This window comes from Corythoichthys intestinalis, chromosome 4 (assembly GCF_030265065.1).
Source record: "Corythoichthys intestinalis isolate RoL2023-P3 chromosome 4, ASM3026506v1, whole genome shotgun sequence".
NCBI classification, from domain to species: Eukaryota; Metazoa; Chordata; class Actinopteri; order Syngnathiformes; family Syngnathidae; genus Corythoichthys; species Corythoichthys intestinalis.
Genome location: NC_080398.1, coordinates 31,429,908 through 31,453,728, shown reverse-complemented (window position 1 = coordinate 31,453,728; position 23,821 = coordinate 31,429,908). Strand labels below are relative to the sequence as shown.

General features: G+C 39.6%; 1 long non-coding RNA gene across 3 annotated transcripts; it reads right to left on the bottom strand.

Moving 5' to 3' along the window:
• Nucleotides 1-242: 242 nt before the first annotated feature.
• On the bottom strand, nt 243-898 carry LOC130914923 (uncharacterized). 3 transcript variants are annotated; one of them, XR_009063021.1, is made up of 4 exons: nt 869-898; nt 722-789; nt 418-522; nt 243-337 (listed from the first exon to the last, which is right to left on the bottom strand). It is a non-coding gene; the product is annotated as an uncharacterized LOC130914923 (long non-coding RNA). The 3 variants fall into 3 exon arrangements; XR_009063020.1 differs by having other exon boundaries at nt 253-334; XR_009063019.1 differs by having other exon boundaries at nt 266-522.
• Between the last annotated feature and the right edge of the window lie 22,923 nt (nt 899-23,821).

Genomic DNA, 23,821 nt, shown 5'->3' with positions numbered 1-23,821 from the left:
TACTGAGTAGAAGTACATATTAGTTCAACTCCAAATGGATTTGTAGGATCCACTATACTTATATGATCATGCTGAATTCCGCCACAGTGGCATGGTGACTCACAAGGAACCGAAGGACAGCGACCTCGTCGAAGCAGTGACTCAACGCGCTTGAGGGGGGTCACCGCGCATAAACTATACAACAACACAATTGGCACGTCCAAATGCATTAACACAATGACGCATGACGTGAAAAGTTAAACCGGGTTTCAGCCCATATTCTTTATATCTTGAACCGCCAAGTATGAATGCCTTCAGGTTTATGAATGAGGAAGGTAAATGTTGTCCCGTAGCGCTGCTTGAGGTATCAGAGGTTGAATTGATATTGGGAGTGCTTAGCTTGAGTGGTAGGAAGAAATATGCTGCAGAGCTTCCTACCTGACTTGACAATTGTGTTGAAGACAAGAAAAGTACCACAGGCTCGATTTCTAACTCGCCATCCTTTTATTGGAGTAGTCCCAAGGTAGGGCAGGACCACGTGGCCTGCATGGACCAACCAACCCATTTAAACAATTGCAATGACTAAATGCAATACTATGTTAGCATTAGCATTAGCCTGCTAACATACAGAAATACAAAAATAAAGCACCAACAGACACCGAAAATCACATGAACACATAAGGTAGCGTAAGTTAGCATGGTGGCTAATCCGCTAACCACAGATTGAAAAATTCAGACTCACCAGTTCACTTGGAGGTAGTTGAGCACACACACTAAAAAGGTCTCCAACACAAATAAAAAGGTCTGGTTCTAGAAGTCATAAAACAGCCTTTAAACAAGATTGAAAAGTACAGTTGGTTGGATGCATCAAAAAGCATTTGAGACTGACCTGCAGCTGTTTGTCCTTGGTTTCTCTCCCACACGACTGAAGGGAGAGGAGTCAAGGAAGCTTATATAGTGCTTAGGTGACTGGTGATTGGATAATTGGTGCAATGTGACTTATTATTATGTGACGTGGTGCATTCAAGGAGTGTGGTGAAAAACAAGTACTGGTTAAGAATAGGGAATCTCAACCAATGTTACACATACAGTTGTGGTCAAAAGTTTACATACACTTGTGAAGAACATAATGTCATGGCTCTCTTGAGTTTCCAGTTATTTCTACAACTCTGATTTTTCTCCGATAAAGTGATTGGAACAGATACTTCTTTGTTACAAAAAACATTTATGAATATTGGTTCTTTTATGACTTTATTATGGGTTAACAGAAAAAGTGATCATATCTGCTGGGTCAAAAATATACATACATGGATCTGAAAAAGCGAATCATTGACTTGAACAAGTCAGGAAAGTCACTTGGAGCCATTTCAAAGCAGCTGCAGGTCCCAAGAGCAACAGTGCAAACAATTGTTTGTAAGTATAAAGTGCATGGCACTGTTTTGTCACTGCCACGATCAGGAAGGAAACGCAAGCTATCACCTGCTGCTGAGAGAAAATTGGACAGGGGGGTGAAGATTCAACCGAGAATCACCAAAAAGTAGATCTGCCAAGAATTAGAAGCTGCTGGAACACAGGTGTCAGTGTCCACAGTCAAGCGTGTTTTGCATCTCCATGGACTGAGAGGCTGCTGTGCATGAAGGAAGCCCTTGCTCCAAAAGCGGCACGTTAAGGCTCGACTGAAGTTTGCTGCTGATCACATGGACAAAGATAAGACCTTCTGGAGGAAAGTTCTGTAGTCAGACAAAACAAAAATCGAGCTGTTTGGCCACAATGCCCAGCAATATGTTTGGAGGATAAAAGGCGAGGCCTTTAACTCCAAGTACACCATGCCTACCGTCAAGCACGGTGGTGGTAGTATTATGCTGTGGGGCTGTTTTACTGCCAATGGAACTGGTGCTTTACAGAGAGTAAAAGGGATAATGAAGAAGGAGGATTACCTTCAAATTCTTCAAGATAACCTAACGTCATCAGCCCGAAGATTGGGTCTTGGGCGCAGTTGGGTGTTCCAACAGGACAATGACCCCAAACACACATCAAAAGTGGTAATGGAATGGCTAAATCAGGCTAGAATTAAGGTTTTCGAATGGCCTTCCCAAACTCCTGACTTAAACCCCATTGAGAACTAGTGGACAATGCTGAAGAATCAAGTCCATGTCAGAAAGCCATCAAATTTAACTGAACTGCACCAATTCTGTCAAGAGGAGTGGTCAAAGATTCAACCAGAAGCTTGTGGATGGCTATCAAAAGCGCCTAATTGAAGTGAAAATGGCCAAGGGACATGTTACCAAATATTAGCGCTGCTGTATGTATATTTTTGACCCAGCAGATTTGATCACTTTTTTCTGTTCACCCATAGTAAAGTCATAAAAGAACCAATCTTCATGTAGTTTTTTTGTGACAAAGAAGTATCTGTTCCAATCATTCTATCAGAGAAAAATCAGAGTTGTAGAAATAACTGGAAACTCAAGAGAGCCATGACATTCTGTTCTTCACAAGTGTATGTAAACCTTTGACCACAACTGTATTTAAGTCCAACAACACTTTCTTAATTTCTTAATTCACTCTTCAAAAATTAATTAAATCAAATAGTCGACGACAAATATAATTATTGAGTAATTGTTTAGAGACATTGTTGACAGAAAAGACTTTGATTTCTGTAGTCCTTGATGAAAGCATACTGACTGTCTTTGCAACTTATCAAAATCAGGAATTTGCAAACATTTGCTTCTGCGTTTGAAAATAATTATATAGTTCAGGGTACAGTGCTTTATAAAACCGCCGGGCCGCCAAACATTTCTAGATCTAGTTCAAACACTGCAAAAACATGAAAGTACAAAGCTATAGACAAGTTTCCGAGGTACTTCCGCTTTACTTTTTTATGTCTGCCAACACTTCCGTTTCCATTTTTTTTTTACCATTGACTTCAATGGCGCTGGAGTGGCATCACTCACTAAAAACCCTGAAAAACCACAATAGGGAAATACTGCATCTTTCTGCCCTCTCGACATGGGAAGACAACATGATAACAAGTGGGTGACCACAAGTAAAATATTATCGTATTTTATTGTCTACGGGAGTGGATGGAAACACCATCAGGAATAGGAGTGGGAACCTCTTTGTCTCCCACGATACGATACAACTTGTGATACAAAGCCTACGATAACGATGATCTCACGATATGGCGATACAACAATTATCGATACATTGGTCAGGAAATCATTCTACATAACGACTAATAAACAGAAAGACAAGCTATTTTCATCCTTCTGCTGTTTATCAATGGTAGACGTCAAATCCATTTTCGTCCAAACCGATTGGACGTCTATGACAATCAATGGCAATTAGTTTGATATGGGGCATTTCAGGTCATTTGCGGTAGATTTTCAGTCACTTTCAGTTGAATTTGGGGTATTTATGGGTCACTTCCTATTAATTTTCGGGCATTTATGGGTTACTTTCTGTTCATTTTGTTTTACAGACTAGGAAGTGACTCGGAAATCTCCCCAAATTAATAGGTACTGACTCAAACCCAACTGGAAGTGACCTGTGAATGCCCTAAAATGAACAAAAAGTGACCTGTAAATGCCCCAAAAATCAGAAAGACTGGCTGCAAAGCTGTGGTTTCTGGGCCTCTCCCAGTTTAAAATGAAAGGGCATCTAGGACCATCAGTGGTAAATGGTGTTATACTTGTATATCGCTTTTCCACCTTGAAAGGTGCTCAAAGCGCTTTACATTACATTGCCATCTACCTACTGGTGACGCAGCACCAGGAGCAATGTCGGCTTCAGTATCTTGCTCAAGGATACTTAGGCGAGTTCATCAGGGCAGAGAATCGAACCCACAACCTCTGGGTTGGGGGACAACTACTCTACCAGTGAGCCGCTCCATCCCACTCAATGGCAGCCATAGAGTTAACAGAGACACTATTTACGATGACACCTTTTTAAAATGATATACAGTGGGGCAAATAAGTATTTAGTCAACCACCAATTGTGCAAGTTCTCCTACTTGAAAAGATTAGAGAGGCCTGTAATTGTCAACATGGGTAAACCTCAACCATGAGAGACAGAATGTGGAAAAAAACAGAAAATCACATTGTTTGATTTTTAAAGAATTTATTTCCAAATTAGAGTGGAAAATAAGTATTTGGTCACCTACAAACAAGCAAGATTTCTGACTGTCAAAGAGGTCGAACTTATTCTAACGAGGTATAACGAGGAATAACGAGGCTCCACTTGTTACCTGTATTAATGGCACCTGTTTTAACTTATTATCGGTATAAAAGACACCTGTCCACAACGTCAGTAAGTCACACTCCAAACTCCACTATGGCCAAGACCAAAGAGCTGTCGAAGGACACCAGAGACAAAATTGTAGACCAGCACCAGCCTGGGAAGACTGAATCTGCAATACGTAAAACGCTTGGTGTAAAGAAATCAACTGTGGGAACAATTATTAGAAAATGGAAGACATACAAGACCACTGATAATCTCCCTCGATCTGGGGCTCCATGCAAGATCTCATCCCGTGGCGTCAAAATGATAACGAGAATGGTGAGCAAAAATCCCAGAACCACACGGGGGACCTAGTGAATGACCTACAGAGACCTGGGACCACAGTAACAAAGGCTACTATCAGTAATACAACATGCCGCCAGGGACTCAAATCCTGCACTGCCAGATGTGTCCCCCTGCTGAAGCCAGTCCACATACAGGCCCGTCTGCGGTTCGCTAGAGAGCATTTGGATGATCCAGAAGAGGACTGGGAGAATGTGTTATGGTCAGATTAAACCAAAATAGAACTTTTTGGTAGAAACACAGGTTCTCGTGTTTGGAGGAGAAAGAATACTGAATTGCATCCGAAAAACACCATACCCACTGTGAAGCACGGGGGTGGAAACATCATGCTTTGGGACTTTTTCTGCAAAGGGACCAGGACGACTGTTCTGTGTAAAGGTTAGAATGAATGGGGCCATGTATCGAGAGATTTTGAGTGAAAATCTCCTTCCATCAGCAAGAGCATTGAAAATGAGACGTGGCTGGGTCTTTCAGCATGACAATGATCCTAAACACACAGCCAGGGCAACAAAGGAGTGGCTTCGTAAGAAGCATTTCAAGGTCCTAGAGTGGCCTAGCAAGTCTCCAGATCTCAACATCTTAGAAAATCTGTGGAGGGAGTTGAAAGTCTGTGTTGCCCAATGACAGCCCCAAAACATCACTGCTCTCGAGGAGACCTGCATGGAGGAATGGGCCAAAATACCAGCAGCAGTGTGTAAAAAGCTTGTGAAGAGTTCAATTCAATTCAATTTTATTTGTATAGCCCTGGATCACAACAACATTGTCTCAAAGGGCTTTGCAGAGGCAATATGACACACAATCAGAAACAGCAAATGAAGCAACAAAGATGAATAAATAAATTCAAGTCCTGGGTTTCCCCCATCCTTAGACCCTCCATGTCGGCAAGGAAAAACTCCAGAAACTCCAGAGTCTTCGGGAGAAAAAATGAGAAACCTTGGGGAGTACCACAGTCAGGAGAGATCCACTCCCAGGACGGATAGACAGGAAGCCCAAGGACCGCTAATAGGAATTAGCAGGCGAAGTTACAGTCCGTAAAGATGCAGTGGAGTAAAGGAACAAGAAGCGGTCCATCTCGCCAGATGAGACGAGGGTAGCAACGAGGACGTCATTCCAGCGTGGGGTCCGGAAAGTCAGGAGGCTGTAGCTGAAAAATAGCCTCTCCCCAGTGGGGAGGGGGGAAAGGGGACACCGGGTGACTAGTGATGAAGAGACTAGACAACTAGATAATAACATTGGAAAATAGAAATAAAGTAAGATAATTGGTAGGTAGAGTGAGAAAAAGGAGATAGAACTCAGTGGCTGTACTTCCCCCAGCTTTATAGCTTCTAGTGCAGCTTAGACTAAACTTTGAGTCTACTCCGACTTCAACTAGCCTGACCATAAGCTTTGTTGAATAGGAACGTTTTCAATCTAATCTTAAATGTGCAGACTGTCTCGGCTTCTTTAATATTAGCTGGAAGCTGATTCCATAAAACGGGCTTGGTGGCTAAAGGCTCTAGCTCCGACAGTACTTTTGGAAACCCTGGGAACTACCAGTAGACCTGCATTCTGAGAGCGCAGTGTTCTGTTGGGGCGGTATGGAACCAGAGCATCGGTGAGATAAGATGGCCCCAACCCATTAATGGTCTTAAATGTAAGAAGGAAGATTTTAAATTTAATTCTAAACTCGACTGGAAGCCAGTGAAGGGCCTGGAGCACAGGGGTGATGTGCTCTCTTCTATTGGTTCCTGTTAAAAGTCTTGCTGCTGCGTTTTGGACAAGCTGAAGAACTTTTAGAGAACTTTTAGGACAAGCTGCAAGTAGGGAGTTACAGTAATCCAATCTCGATGTAACGAACGCGTGAATTAATTTTTCTGCATCGTGTTTAGATAAAATATTTCTAATTTTGGCTGTGTTGCGCAGGTGAAAGAAGGCCGTTCTGCAGGTTTTGTTTAATGGGAGCTTTAAACGATAAGTCAGGGTCGAATAAGACTAGGTTTTTAACTGTGGTGCTGGAGGCTACACTTACATTGTCCAGAGTGACTATCTGGGCAGCTAAAGAGTTACAGAAAACATTTGGCCTACGTTATTGCCAAGAAAGGGTACATAACAAAGTATTGAGATTAACTTTTGGGTTTGACCAAATACCTATTTTCCACCATGATTTGCAAATAAATTCATTAAAAATCAAACAATGTGATTTTCTGGGGGGTTTTCTACATTCTGTCTCTCATGATTGAGGTTTACCCATGTTGACAATTACAGGCCTCTGTAATATTTTCAAGTGAGAGAATTTGCACAATTAGTGGTTGACTAAATACTTATTTGCCCCACTGTAAGTCACAATTACAAAGATTCTCTTGTAATATTTTTTGTTACTTCAATTCACTAGACATTATACTAGTCCAGTGTCAGCAGCATGTTTTATCAAGTAAATATTTTCAATTCAACTAAGACTTAAGGTGCACATAAGATGAATGAATGAATGTTTAGTTTTTTATTCATCATCATTTATTTGGATTTGATCAAAGTTCAAACAAACCGCAAGTGGAATCCACACGGGTGAACATTACTTTGAAAGTTAACCTTACGCTTAACTACAAAAAGACAAAAATAATAACAATAAAAATCGTTTTTAAAAACTATATCCAAATATCAATTATCAGTCAAACCAATTATCCATCAGATTTTGTGTGTCATGTAAAATTGTCTCTTTTTTTTCTTGTCTGGAATGACTGTTTTCACATTTCAGTCGAGAATTTAGCAGATGACTAGTGATTTGTTTGATGGTGTGCCTGCGTGCAAATTCTAGACTCGCTCTGTGCTTTCATTTCTCCATGTCGTGGAATGAGAAGGTTTGCGTTCTAATGCGCTGGTGGCTCTTATAAAGCGAGGGCACTTATTTCATGACATCCCAGTGACACGCTTTTAAGCTTTTTCGGCTAATGTGCTGTCACTAACACGAGAAGGGGTTCAACCCAAATCCAAATGTTCCTCGTTTAAAACTGATCCACCCGCGTACTTTTACATTTTCCCCGTAAAGCCTTCAAAATCCAGCGAGGAAGTTATGTTCTTACCCACATTGTTTTGTCTCTGAGCGGGATTACAGCAAAAAGTAGAAGACCAATTTGAACGCGAACTTTGTCTGTTGGTGAGCTGCGCTGGTGTTGGAGGAAGGAGGATATGAGCTTTCGCCCATCTGTCGGCGGGATTATGTCAAATCTGTCGGCCGATGCTTGGAGTGCGTGAGCGCACACCCTAGTGGGAAGAAAGTAAGCGGAATTTGGGGCAGATCGTTTTAAATCGCCCCAAATAAATAAAATAAATTCCACTTCGTCTTTGCTGTGGTTCATCACGTTCTCTCTCTATGTGTTGCTTCCTTTCACAGGAAGTTGACAGCAGGATGAAGAAACTGGGACACCTTGGCGGAATGTGCGATATGAGGTGTGTGTGCGTGTGTATGTGTTAAGGATTGCATGATTTGATGTTTTGAAGTCGGCACTAATGTGATGAACATTGAGTCGGCATTGACTAGTCGCTGATGACATCATTGATGTATAAACAGTGCAGTAGTAATGATAAAAGAAAAAAATGGGACTTAGTATTTAAGTCAATGGTTGCCACGACGGCAATAGACGTCCAATACATTTGAACTGGGGGGATGGCAGCGATCATTCACTATCGATGTCACTGGCGGTGATTAAAGAAAGGACATTTGATCAGATATTGTAGCCATGAAAAAAAGCTGTAGAAAATTATTGAAATAAAACAATAGTACGTTACAATGCTAACGCTAAGACACAATGCAATACAGTATAGAAAGGCTAAAGGTACTAACACTGTTTTTGCAGTACTCATAACTAGGGTGGGGCATCGTTTGAATTTCAACGGTTCCGATTCCAAGCAGGTAACAAAAACTGCATGGTTTATATTAGAGATGTCGGACCCGATCGATCGGCCTCCGATCACGTCACTTTCAAAGTATCGGAATCGGCAAAAAATATCGGCCATGCCTTTTTTTTAATATATATATATATATTTTAATTAAATCGTTTTCTAATTGTATTTAACGTTACAGACATAATATGTTACACTCATCCAGAGTCTTTAGTTTAGGCTTAACGTAGGGCTATTATAATTATCCTGAAAACGACGGCATTTACTTGATTGATAAATGAGCCACGTTAAAGTATTTTAAGCTATTAATATTTGCGCTTTACGGACCTTTCACTCGATATCGCTCTCATTTTTTTGTCGCACCATTATACCTACAAAGAGAGATAAAAATCAGCATTATTCGAGTAGAGAGAACTTTGGCATTTTTTGAGTCCATTTCTCAATTGATCAAACTTTGCAAACTCTCTCTCTACAAATAGAAGTGTCAAGGAATGCAATATACGGGAACAAAGTGGCATCAAATCGTTATCTTTGTACCATCACTTATTTCCCAAAGCACAGATGGTATATCCATTGTTAGCATGACTCACAGTCATGGTTTTACTTCCCATCATGGTTCCACTTTCCCATCATGCCTTGGGGCATGCTGCAGTATCTGAACTGAAAGCTCAACAAATACACTAGATGGCAGTATTTAGTCACAATACACAAAGTCCCAAGTCTTTCTATCCGTGGATCCCTCTCACAGAAAGAATGTTAATAATGTAAATGCCATCTTGAGGATTTATTGTCATAATAAACAAATACAGTACTTATGTACTGTATGTTGAATGTATATATTCGTCCGAGTTTTATTCATTTTTTTCTTAATGCATTGCCAAAATGTATATGATCGGGAAAAATTATCGGGAATGATCGGAATTGAATCGGGACCCCAAAAAAGCAATCGGATCGGGAAATATCGGGATCGGCAGATACTCAAACTAAAACGATCGGGATCGGATCGGGAGCAAAAAAAACATGATCGGCACAACCCTAGTTTATATAAATTTCTTAACTTCTCTATATGAACTTTCAGTTAACTTTGCTATGACTTTCTCACAGGGCTATTTTTAACTTGAATATAAATATCAGTCTTTGAACTTGAATAATGATGAAGTTTCTTTCCACAGGACTGCACTTTCACAAAGATGTTTATTTTTAAAAAGCTCACAAAGAAAACATTTACACATATTCTTTTGCCTATGTTTTAGAGTGTCTTATAATGCAGGTACTTATGTATTGCATCGTTTGTTTGAGGTGATATTTCTACAAGTTAGTAAAGGGCTGACATCTTGCAGATGCGAGGCAGGGAGTGTTTTGTGCCTGCAACAGCATAATAAAGATCTTAAATAGCATTATTTTGTGAATTAGAATCGTATTTTGAGACGATTCGACTATATACAACAATTTGGCAAAGCGGAGATGACAAGAAATTAGACTTTTAATCTGCCGTTTAGCCCCTGCCTGTCATTATAGCGCTCTAGCGTCCGCAGCTGGAGGATGACGTCGGCAGGGTCACGATTTCATCTGATTTAGAATTCAGCCCATTAAGGGGGAATTATTCAGAATGAGGAAAATGTGACGAAGAGAGCATCAAATGTCATTGTTTAAATCTGCCTACTCCAATAGTTTTACAGGATATTCTTTTTATCTAAGTTTTTAAATAACAGTCTTGTGCTAAATGGAAAATGAAAATATTAAAATGAAATATTAAAAATTAATTTATTGAGTACGACATGGTAAAATTACTCCATAATGGTCAAAACTGTTGACTTTTTGCCTCCCGAACGATATTTTATGCCCCCGGAGTTAGTCTGGCTTTTGTCGGATTCGGAGAGCGTAAACAAATAAGGAGGGATGACAGCTAGCCGACATGCTAACCCGAACCGAGCGGCGTTTCCAAGTCTTATTCTCACCTTTCGAAGCGAAAAATCACACAAAACCACGCCGGATCATATCACACGGCAGCGGGGTTGTCGATTGTCTTCACTGATTGGCCGCCGGTCGTCGGCCGAGTGGCATTCTTGGTGGACAAGGAGCATTGTCAGCCAAAAAATGTAAGACACTTATTGAAACGTGTGACATGATCTCAGTATTTAACATAATATAAAACACGATGTTTACTCACTTCCTCGTATGTCCAATGGTCCCACAGTTGTCTGACGTTTTTTGGCCAATCTCGGGGTGAACGGGAACTTTTTGAAACCCATAAATGCTCACACGCCTCTCCCTGGTGCAGCAACAAAACCCTGCAGCACATTTGGCTGGTGTGATGCGAATAATAAACGAATTAATTCACAAAATCAGCTGAATCTGCAGTCCATTTGCATGCTATAAAGCCATGCTGTATTGTAAGATGCTGAGACTGGAGCCGGAAGTCACTCATTTTCATGGTGCGGGATTTAAAAAATTGAATAAATAAAACGATCGCTTCCACACACATCCAAGCGGTCCATATCATTCAGGAGCATAAAATACCACGTGAAATATGAAATAAACATGCTTTTAACTGTCATAGGCACTTTAAGTTGAATACTTTTTAGGTTTGATTTATTTCTAAATTGATATATTGTTCATCCGTCCACAAGATGTCACTATTGTAACTTCGGACGCTACAGTTTTTCTTTGGTTTTGCTATGTGCGATTGGCTTCCCCAAGTGTTGACTTATTGGAAGCAGCAGGCAAAAAGAACATTACTTTACTTGGAAAAGAAAGCATGAGGTGTACAGATGCTAAACGCCTCCTCTGCACTACATACTGTTGGGAACCCTTGATAAAGCAAAATCTGTAAGTTTGCATGTTTTAACAGAGGGTCTGATATCATTTTGGTGTGTTTATTCTGTTACTTTGTTGTCATTTATGTGAAGGGAAGAAACACGTTTTTGTGCCAAGCTATATTAGCCACTTCATATGATTTACCCATAACGGAGCTAGTCTTCATGTGGGTTCTTCTTCGTGCTGTTCGGCAGCTTTTTTTTCCGATCGGCGGACAGGACATCGAAACTTGGAATCGAAATTTAAAAATTCAAACAATTTCGGGAGAACCGAAGAGTAGGGATGGGAATTGATAGGATTTTTACGATTCCGATTCCATTATCGATATTGCTTAACGATTCGATTCTTTATCGATTCTCTTATCGATTCTAATTTGGGGAAAAAGAACAACAAACGTTTTGATTGGCATCGAGTTTGTTTAATCAGAACTCACAACCTTACAAACTCACAACGAGATCAAAAGAGGCCCAAAGCCTCAATGTTAACTGTGGCAATAAGTGGCAAATACACAAGAATGTGTAACATTTTACTGAAACATTTATCTCATAGAAATAAAAAATATTGGTATATATTGGGAGATAGGTTGTTGTTCTGCGTTTGGCAATATGTGTTAAAGCAGGGGTCCCCAAACTTTTTCCTGTGAGGGCCACATAACTTTTCCCCTTCTCTGATGAGGGGCCGGGGTCAGTTTGTAACAAAAAAAGTGTGACGATTGCAGAAGTGCATAAATGTAAAAAATTATCGTTTTTCAGAAAGCCACAATCAAATAACCCTTTCTGGATTCTTCACGGAATGAAAGTAAATAAAATAAAAATAATAATATAATAATAATACTTAATAATAAAAACACTATTAATTAAATAGATAATAACCAAATAACCCGCTCTGAATTCTTCAAGGAAAAAGGCCAGGAAATAAATAACACGATTGAGAAAAAAAAAAAAATTCAAAATGGCCGGACCAAATGTGGAGGCGGGCCGTATTTGGGCCGCGGGCCGCAGTTTGGGCACCCGAAGAAATGCCGCATCCAAGCGAGTGAGCGTGCGAAGTGAGAGAGGGAAACACTTCTACGAGCCTACGTTCTTTGTTAATGTTAATATCTACAGAGGCAACGCCTGTATGTATAATCTTTTGTGTTGTTGTTGTTGTGTTTCCACTCGCGATCGGACACTTAAATCCAGTTGTGTAGTGGTTTGAACGATGTGCTAATGCTAGCGAACGAATGCTAACCATACTGTTATTAGCAGCTAATCATCGCTGATTTACGTTGATGCAAACCTGTTTGTTATTGGGGACGAAATTGATTTGTTTCATTTCTATTCTTAGTTTCACTCTTCAAGTGATGGTTGAATAAAGTCAGCAAATTATACCAACGTCTTCTGTATCGTCATTTCGGAGTTTAGCTAGCTGTGTAGCTGTCTCGGTGAGGACAGTGCAGTCTAGTATTCCCTCCCGATGCAGTTATCTCCACCTTGCAATGACTGCAAGTCGCTTTGTTGTAATTTTTCCTCGTGAAGTGAAGACACACTGTCGAGCGTTTGAACCTACGTGCTGTCATTGTTATGTTTATGGCTGCAATGCTCGTGCTTACCCGTCGTAACCTTTCATTTTCACACTCTTTCCTGGTGAAGTGTAGTCCAACTTTGGAGCGAGTGGTTCTTGGCGCCATGCTAGTTTGATGCGTCTGGACAACAAGACACGTCACGACGCAATACGCGTCTTTAGGACTCGTTAAAGGGATCGTTAAGGCTTTTTCATTGTGATGTCGAGGCCTCGAAACACTCGGAACCGGTTCCGAATTGGAATCGGATTTCGATTCCCATCCCTACCGAAGAGTTAGTCCCGGATTCCATCAATGCTCGATGCCCAACCCAACTTATAACCCTTTAAGCAACCCATATTTTAACCCAATTGTGCAATGGACAAATAGTATGATAATACTTGTTGGCCTACTGTCTTTATCCTCTGCAAAGAGTGACTAATATAAATATGGCTTACTGAGTCATTTGGTTGTGAAAATCAGGACACACAATTCTGAACTCAAATGTACTTTTCCCTGAAATGGAATTAAATTAAAAATACTAATGAGTGTATGTTATTTATACTTCACGAAAAACAACTAATATAGATGCTGCTGAGTTATTTTGTAAAGGATTTCTTCTTCAATTGACATCCTAATATGTGTGGTTTAATACAAACAGTGAAACAAAGCGTAGATTAATAATATATAAATACTCATGAACGTATGTTCTTAGTCCTCTGTGATGAACAACTCATGCAAATGCGACTTTCTGAGTAGTGAAACTCTTTAAATGGACCCAATTTTTCTACTCATCTGTAATCAGCTATTTCTTAAATTAAATTATAAAATATTTAATGGCATATATTCTTTATCCTCTGCAAGTATAAATGCAATTTATTGAGCCAATTAGTTGTGACAGACCCATGGTCGCAAGTTCTTTATCCTACACGAAAAACTTTTGAATATATAAATGTGGGCTACTTAGTTCCTTTGTTGGGTTAATCATGTTTTATTTATTTGGGGTACCAATTATTTGAGTTACATGCCTAGTCAAAGATCAAATTTGACTCAACTCTACTTTTAAATTTCATTAATCATCTAAATTTGGCTAGCTTGTAGAGGACACTTCTTTTCGGCGTGTCAAATTTACAAGACATAACAACCCCCATAGTGTAAACACAAGTCTTCATGTACAGAAAGTACTATTTGAATTGTGCCGCCCACCCACCAAGCCTGATAAGCAGCTGGACGACACCAACATAGTGTAGATAATGCATCAATTCATATATACATTCCCTTTCCGGATTTGTATAAAACCACAAAGCGTGTCATTTAAATGTACTTTAATGTCAAGGATTGCCAGCACTAAATCCTAACAATAGCGGACGGCCCACAACATGTATGAAACACGGCAATGCACACGGGATTAACGTGATTTGTTTGACGACATTTCCAGTCAAAGCATGTACGACGATTGTGGTGCGGTTGTTACACAGAAGGGGATTTGCTGCCAGATGGGAGGAAAAACCGGACAGAGGTGTGTTTGAGTCAGCCAACAGGAAGCAATTGGACTCTACCGTACTAGTACTATTATAAATTGGTTTAGAATTTTGGGATTAGACATCAAAAAAACATCAAACGGAGGGACTTTATGAGAGACATTGGCATTACCAGAATGGAATCTATGTTAATATTTATTTTCTAGTAACACAATTCAGTAGTAGAAGACACTAGACTGGGGCTTACCAACTAAATTGGTAAGAGGTCCATTATTTCGATCAGCCAAGTGGCCAAGGTTCTGAATTTGGGGAGGGAGGCGTCCAGAAAATTACATATACCGTATTTTTCGGACTATAAGTCGCAGTTTTTTTCATAGTTTGGCTGAGGGTGCAATTTATACTCAGGAGCGACTTATGTGTGAAATTATTAACACATTATGATATCATTTCACATGTTATTTTGGTGTTTTGGAGTGACACTGATGGTTTGGTAAACCTGTTAACATGTTCTTTATGCTGTAGTTATCTGAATAACTCTTAATAGCTATGGCCACGTTCGCGTTCTGTCTTTGGCAGTGTGTGGTAAATTGTATTATTGACTTTTTTTTATATTGAAATGCATGCTTTTAGTTTGTGGCGCTTTCACGCCCAAGTGGGGGCGCACTCGCACTTGTTTACGCGAAGAAGAGCGCTCACAGAAAAAGGTGGAGAGCTACGCAGTGTCTGAGCGAGTGGGAGAGAGAGCGAGAGCGAGAGACCGAGAGAGAGAGAGCAAGAGAGAGAAAGAGAGACAGAAACACGGCTGCAAAACTACGTTCATTGTTTATGCTTGTAAAATATCTCTACAGAGGCAGCGCCTGCATGTAACATCTTTTCTGTTGTTGTTGTGTGTTTTCCAACCGCGATTGGATACTTAGAGCCAGTTGTGTGGTTGTTTGAACGATGTGCCAATGCTAGCGAACGCATGCTAACCGTTTGTGTCATTGCTGTAATATCAGCTAATTATCATTTATTTACGTTGATGCGAACCTGTTTGGTATCGAGGACGAAATGGATTTGTATTATTTCTATTTTTAGTTTCACTCTTCAAATTATGGTGTCATAACGATGGCAAAAATAAAGTCAGCAAGTTTTACGAACGTCCAGCATCGTCATTTGGGAGTTTAGCTCGCTGTATAGCCAGGACCGAGCCGTAGCGTCCTGGTGAGGACAGTACATTCGCATTTTGTGGTTCATGCATCATGTAACATTATTATACTTTACACTTATTCAGCATGTTGTTCTCTATTGTATTTTTATTTGAAATTGCCTTTCAAGATGATTTATCTGTTCTATGTGTTGGTTTTTATCGAGTAAATTTCCCCCTAAAATGCGACATATACTCCGGTGCGATTTGTATATGTTTTTTTCCTCTTCGTTGGGCATTTTATGGCTGGTGCGACTTATACTCAGGTGCGACTTAAAATCCGAAAAATACGGTATTTAAAAACAAAAAAACATTTTTTTTCAATTGAAAACGGATAAATTTGAAATAATACATTTTTTAATTGTGTCAACAGATTTTGCTAAACATTACAGTATTCATTTGTCGGGGTGTGACAAAATATCGAAATGGTGATATATCGTGATACTTTGTATCCCAAAAGGTTATCGATATGCTCCTCCCAAGAATCGACATATCGGTTTAAAAAGGTGTCAATGTCTCAAAAAATAAATAAATAAAAAGGAACAAACAACTTGCTACCAAAATCTTCCACCATAATGGTGTCTCAGTTATCTCTAAGGCTGCATTGATGGTGCTTGACGCCCAATCCATTTAGCCAGGGAATGTTCTTTCCTTCGAAACCAGAGCATTCACAGTCATTCTGTCCGATTTTCAGGGCATTTTCAGGTCACTTGCTGTTCATTTTAGGGCATTTACAGTTCGTTTGGGTGATTCCCAGGTCACTTCCTGTTCTGTAACTCAAAATAAACAGGAAGTGAACCATAAAATACCCCAAAATCAACAGGAAGTAACTGAAAATCAACAGGTGAATGACCTTAAATGACCCAAAATTACCTCATTGCCTGGCATTGGCTGCCATTGACTCCATAGACGTTCAATCCGTTTGAAGTGGGAGGGTGGCAGCGAATGAACGAATGTTCATTCGCTGCCACCCTCCCAGTTCAAATGGATTGGACGTCTACTAGTGATAAACTCATTCCAATTCACAGCATAAGCTTGTTTTTCTGTTTATAAATTGTTTGTAGAATATCCTAGAATGATTTCCTGACCAATGTATCGATAACCGTTGTATCGCCATATTGTCAGAACAATGTTATCGTGGGTGTTGTATCGCAAATCGTATCGTATCGTGAGGTACCAAGAGGTTCCCACTCCTATTCATTTGTTTTGTGCAAATATTGACATTTTACATCCGAAAGGAATAATTTCATACTTGATAGTACAGTAGGTACAAATAAGTCACCTCCTCTCAGAAAACAGAATCAGGAGGACTCAAATTCCTAACATGGTCAAGACCAAAGACCTGTCCAAAGCCACCAGAGACAGAATTGTAGACCTCTACAAGGCTGGACGGGGTTACGGGGCAGTTGCCAAGCAGCTTGGTGATAGAAGATCCCCCGTTGGAGCAATTATTAGAGAATGGAAGAAGCTAAACATGAATGTCAGATTCCCTCCGACTGGGGCTCCATTCAAGATCTAGGGCCTCAATGATCCTAAGAATGATGAGGAATCAGGCAAGAACTGAACAGGAGGACCTGGCCAATGACCTGAAAGGAGCTGGGACCACCATTTCCAAGGTTACTGTTGGTAATACACTAAGACATCATGGTTTAAAATCATGCATGGCATCCAGGCCCGTTTTATGTTTTCCAATGACCATTTGAATGATCCAAAGGAGTCAGGGGAGAAAGTCATGTTGTCATATAATTCCAGTCATTGTATTTGGAGGAAGAAGAATGCTGAGTACCATTCCAAGAACACCAACCCTACTGTGAAGTGTGGGTGTGGTCGTATCATACTTTTGGGGTGTTTTCTGCACATGGAACTAGACAACTGCACTTTAGTCAGGAAAGGATGACCTGGGCCATGTATTATGAGATTTTGGGGTATAACCTCCTTCCCTCAGTTAGAGCATTGAAAATGGGCCGTGACTGGGTATTCCAACACCAGTGTTGTCAGTAACGCGTTAGTTAGTAACGCGTTACTGTAATCTGATTACTTTTTCAGTAACGAGTAATCTAACGCGTTCATTTTTCTACACCAGTAATCTGATTAAAGTTAGTTTCCTTAGTGTCTCTGCATTACTATTTTTTCATTGCCTCATAACGTATGTGAAATGAAGATTATTATAGTCATGTACGAAGAGCATTTTGAATAGAAAATGCTAAAGTAAAAGGTTCCCGGTACGTGTTTCCATGACAACCTCTTAGCTATTTCCTGTTTTGGTCTCGTGTCACATGTGTTGTGGGACTGAAGGCGGGGGCCAGGCGGGTGGACATTGGAGCTGAGTGTTGACACGTTGCGAGGGAATGTCGATCTGTGGATATCCATGAATGAAGGTGAGTATTTTTCCATCATTCTGGAGGGTTTCAGCAAAAGGTTGGACTTCCTACAAGCGCGGCCGTTTCGTAGCTTTGCTGTAGCAACGACGGGCAGTCATCGCTCCAAGTTGGCAAGCTTTTTTTACATCATAAGCATGTTGCACATTTATGCCGTGGGGGGATTTGTTCGTTTAGCATCTGTGGGATGTGTTGTAAGTCCGATTGAGTGTAAAGTGCTTAGTTGCCGCCACGTTTTGTAGCCAAATTGACGCGTGTGTGTTGAGAGGAGTACTTCCGGGTTGTGGACGCGCATCCGCACCCGCCACCACCTTTGCAATTTTGTGGAGTCAGTTTGCACTATTTTACATTGGCACTGATATGCTGTTAACCATAAGCCGAAATTCAGAAGTTTTGACATTAGGTTTAATCTTAGAGTTAGCGGGGTTTAATTGGTCGGTGGAGTTGATTTCAACAAATTCCAAGCAGTTTGTCAGATATTTGTTAGTTTCAGGGCTCCGGAGTGGCTAAGCTAGCGCGAAATTCTGATATTCCCCTTTAAATTCAATCATCGGAAAGTCAATTACATGTGATGACATTTTTCTGTTGTAATTTTTATGTTGAAGCGGCAAAGGGAAAATAATGGGTAAAAAGTAACTGACAGATTACTGTTAAAGTAACTTAGTTACTTTGATAATGAAGGAATCAGTAAAGTAACTAGATTACTTTTTTGAGGCGTAATCAGTAATTAAATTACTTTTTCAAGTAATCTGTGACAACACTGTCCAAAACGACAATGGCCCGAAGCAGACAGCCAGAATAACCGAGGATTGGCTCCGTAAAAAACATATCAAGGTTCTGGAGGGGCCTAGCCGGTCTCCAGACCTAAACCCAATAGAAAATCCTTGAAGGAAGCTCATACTCTGTGTTTCTCAGTGACAACTCATAAGCCTGAGTGATCTAGAGAAGATCTGTGTGGAGCAGTGGTGCAAAATCCCTGCTGCAGTCTGTGCAAACCTTGTGAAAAGTTACAGGAAACGTTTGACCTCTGTAATTGTAATCAAAGGCTACTGTACTACCGTATTGGCCCGAATATAAGACGGTGTTTTTTGCATTGAAATAAGACTGAAAAAGTGGGGGACGTCTTATATTCGCGATCTAGACATTATACCCATTCACAACGCTAGATGGCGCCAGATATCATTGAAGCGATGTTCTTTAATGACAGATCTCTGCTACTCTCAAATTTAACCAGTTTGCATCATTTTATTGCAGTGTTTTTCCTTATTCAGATTTGTTTCAAGACTACAGTTACAGTTAGACTTCACTTTGATGGTTAATGCAGTTATTGCAATTTTGTTGTTTTATCACAATAGATTGGTTTATTTACATTTCAAAAACCAGAAGCCATTCATTTACGAATGTGATTGCACTTTAGTTTACATATTTAAATGTTCAGATATTAAGATTTGAATGAGGCAAAATAACATGCTTTTTCGATCAAATATATTGTTATAATCATTTGTTTCAGATATACTGCAATTATTTTCTGTATAAAAATGAATTTGATGTTCAAAAAGTCTTTTTTCAAACTTCAGTCTTGAAAAAGAGGGGGTCGTCTTATAATCAGGGCCGTCTTATATTCGGGCCAATACGATAAATATTAACATTGATTTTCTCAGGTGCAGCAGTATAATACAAATACATTGTTAAAAAATCATACCCTGTGATTTCTGGATTCTTTATTTTTAGATTGTCCCTCACAGTGGACAACCACGTACCATGAAAATTTCTCTTCACCCAAACCTTTTTAACATTGTGGTCTAAGTGTTTCACTTGAAAAGAGCAAAAGACAGCAAATAAGGTAGCTCAAAAAGCATACTGTACATTTTTTAACAATGACAGGGAAATCTGGTGAACCTTTTAAGCTGCTGCCCAAAATCAACCAGTGAGCACTCACAAGCTCGCTATTGTTACCCTTGCTGTGACGCGTTGCACGCTCATATTGTCCTTTGTGTTCACTACTTCCCGTTTTCTCATTAATGATCCTGACGAGTAATGTGTGTCCAAAGTTTTGTGCCTATTTTGTTATGCCGCCTGATGTTGAAACTTTTAACAAGCGCAACAAACTTGTCCATAAGACACACTGGTCCTGTAGAACCCGCTGCGAGCAAATTAAAAGCATAAGCTTCACTCCACTTATCTTAGATTTAAACTTAGATCATGTTTAGGTTTTCATAGTCCACTTTTCTCATTTTTTTCTCATTCAACGCCATAAGTTTGTCACTGCATATACCGTGAAAACATCAGTTGTGACCGTGTTCTGCCCATCTGTGCTGCCACTTCAAGGACTCTGAGAAAGACATACATGTCCTAACGCGCTCCTTTTCATAAATGTCTTTTGGAAAGAATATTTTTGCTTTTACTAATATAAAAAATGTTCAAAGGTCCAGACAAAATGGTATCGGGGTCCGGATTGGGACCGGAGTCCCACAGTTGGTGACCCCTGCACTAGACACTAGTAGAAGAACTGTCTCACTAGTAATGTTCTCTACTACACGAGGCATTTTTGGCTTGTTATTGAACAATAAAACCATTAATAAATTACTATATAAGTAAGGAAAGGCATGGCAAAAATCAGTTATAAGCATAGCAAACTATCATTAAAGAAACACTGTTTAACTTCTATAGTCTTGGTCGATTTTAGCAATGCCGGTAGACAAAAGCAGTAGTTTTTTGCCTTAAAGAAGACTGCCTTTCCCATGAGGACTAGCGCACACCCCGCACAGTGTCATAAAATCATGATTTCCTGGTCGCCTGCAGATGGATTAAACAGCATTTCTGTTTCCAGCTGCTGTGTGAAGGATGAATAGTAATAAAGTAATGAATCCAGTTGTGGCTTAACAATACCATATGACGGTTAGTGTGGCTAAACCCCCAACCCCAATTTTCCAATTTCTGATGAAAAAAACAGAGAAACTGAGCTTTTTGTGAAAGCATACATTTCAAACATAACTTTGACTTTAACACAACTATTTTTTGCTTTAGTTACATCCCAAACATCTGAATAATGTTTTCCTTTTACAAAATAACAAAAACAACAAGACAAATAGAGCTTTTGATAGCAAAGTAACAATTTATTTACACATAACTAACTGAGAGATGACGCTGTTGTGGCTGCGACAGCCGGGGTAAACTTTTCCCTCATCGCTGCCTGTCTCTGCTCTGCGAGCAGCACGGACTCAACGGCATCGTCCGCTGCACAGGTGGTCCCGGTCGTTCTGCTCGGTCGTCCAACGCCTGGCATCCGAGGGGTCCTCCCGGTTCTTCTGCTCGTTCGTCCGTCGCCTGGCATCCTGGATGTTTATTCGGTCGTCTTCCACCGGCGCCCCGGCAGTGCGGCCCGGCCGTTAGTTCCGTTGAATCGGGTTGGGGGTCTTACCAAATGCGCTACTGCCCTCCAGTGGCCAGTTTTATTGCTTTAAAATGCATTTTCAGCGTTGGAGCTTTGGAGCTTTAGCTTTGGAGCTAAGTTGAATCAGAAACCAGAGATGTCTCTTGTGAAAAAAAAACACTGAACGACACTGATACGATTAAAAATAGAACGTATTTATACATTTTGGGGAGCAAATGAGTTAAAAAAGACAATGTTTAACTAAGCATTGTCATTTTTCTCGAGAACCTTTTGTTGACTTGTGATTTGGTGACCCTGAATCCTGGGTCCTTCTGTGCTGTATGATTACTGTCAACTCAGAATAAAGTGTCAACTTGTGTTTCGAAGCCTTTTTCCAGCTTTCAAAATGGAGTCAGTACAATGGGTTAAGATGAACACGTGGAGTTTGGGATTTCGGGGTCCCGCCGGCCCGGATCGCTGAAGCTGCGCTAGCGCGGGTCTGGCGGTTCGACCGGCGGGATTCCGGCAGTCTGGCTAAAAGGTCAGATTCCTTCACGGTGAAAGCGATCCAGGTGTCATTCAACTAGTTTTCAGTCGACAGATCATCCCAAATGTTATGAAAATATTTTACAAAGGTTGATAAGTTACCTAGTGTTGCTTTAAATAGCAATAGTAAAATACTGTAAAACTAACAATTGTCACTTGACTTTCACCATATTTAACACAATATAATTTTAAATTTTTATTATTTAAATTGAGGGATTAGAAACAATTTTAGTGGAATTATTTTATTCAAAATGATAATGATTTAATGTGAAAGCAGTTTAATATGTGTGAATTTTAAAAGAAAATGTAATGTTAAAGTTGGAAACCTTACATTTCCCAGTAAGACTATTATAAACTACTACTGTTAACAAAAATTTTTTTTAAAAATTAAGAAACTGTAAAAAATTAATCAGCGTAGTGCATAAGTTGCCCCAAAATGTGTGTTTTTTTTTTTTTTTTCAAATGAAAATCAAGATTGGAAAAAAAAAATGGGTTTGTGATTTACTGTAAAAGACAAAAAAAAAAAAGGGGGGGGGGTTTATAGTTGGTTTCTGTGAAAACTGCAGTTAAAATATCCTGTTAGTGTAATTTGTTGTCATTTGTTTATTTTTCTTATAGTGTACTAGTGTACCATATTACCCGGTTAATGTGCTGTTCTCATTTCTTAGTATCTAAATGTACCAAAAAAATGTAGATAAATACTTTTTAGTTTTTGTTTTGCTATATTGGCGGTTTCACTTTTTATGGTTGTAATGCTATGGCTTTGCTGCCATTTTATTTTTTTTTAATTTTATTTTGCTAATTGATTCAAGCTTTTTTTGACCCACAAAGTGTCCCGCGTGGTAGAGTCCCAAAAAAAATATGGGTCAGTATCATCACGAGAGAGAGAGAGAGCGGCGCGCAACGAGGTCACGTACAGTACACTCGCTGCTTTTAGCCGCTACTCTGCCAAGCAACAGGAAATACAGGAGAGGAGTAATGAAAAACAAACAAATAAATAAATAAATAAATTAAAAAAATAAAATAAACTGACCCACTTGCCAAATTTTAGGCTTTGAGTCGTGCCAGTTGAAATAGGTTGGACGTCAATCGCCGTCTGAAAATGGGACTCATTCACTACTGGTTATAGTCAGAATGTTTTGTTTTTTTGCAGTTTCGGGTGCGCCAATCCTGATACACATATTGTAAAATCTGTTTCATGATGTAAAATCATTAAAGAAATACGCTCAACGGGTTTGTTTTGTTTGAGGCTGTTTTGCGTGGGTGAGCTGCCGTTTGATGCCGAGGGTAAAGGTGCGCCAACTCAATATTTGTGAAGGTCTTAGCATTAGTAAGAATTAATTCAACAAATGCTTCCAGTGCTGGCACACTCATACCAAAAACATAGCTTGGCAATGTTTCATTGGAGTGTTTTGACCTGCACAGTCACTGTTTTGATTTCCGCCCAATGAAAGCAGATGTAAATAGCCCGTGGGGTTCCTCAGGGTATTTTGGATATGGAACACGACTGTGTGAGTTCAAGTTAAAAAAGGTGTTTTTATTCTAGGGCCAAAAGAGATGAATTATTATATTTATTTTGTTATTTATCCTGACTCTGTTTTTGCTTTTAGAAACAAGACTTAGACTGTTATTGCAACCTGGATTTTGATGTTGGTTCATTATGCAGCACTTCAATGACCTTCATTTGGTTTACAAAAAAAATAATACTCCAGTCTGAAAATAATAAAACTGAAAAGGTGTTTTATTATTTTAACAAAAAAGGAATGACAAGAAAAAATTGCCACATGCCAATAAATTACTAATCTTGGAAAATTCTGACTTTATTCTCATAATATTACAATCTCACTCATTGGCAATTAAGACTTTGTTTTCACGAATTTATATAAAGGTATATACAGGTTATATACATAACACAATTTTCCGCATCAAACGCAATTAACCCTTTAAGTACCCCTAAATGCCCAACTATCCAAACACATGTATTAAACGTCATAAAATAAAATGAAGTAAAAAATAAGATAGATAGATAGATAGATAGATAGATAGATAGATAGATAGATAGATAGA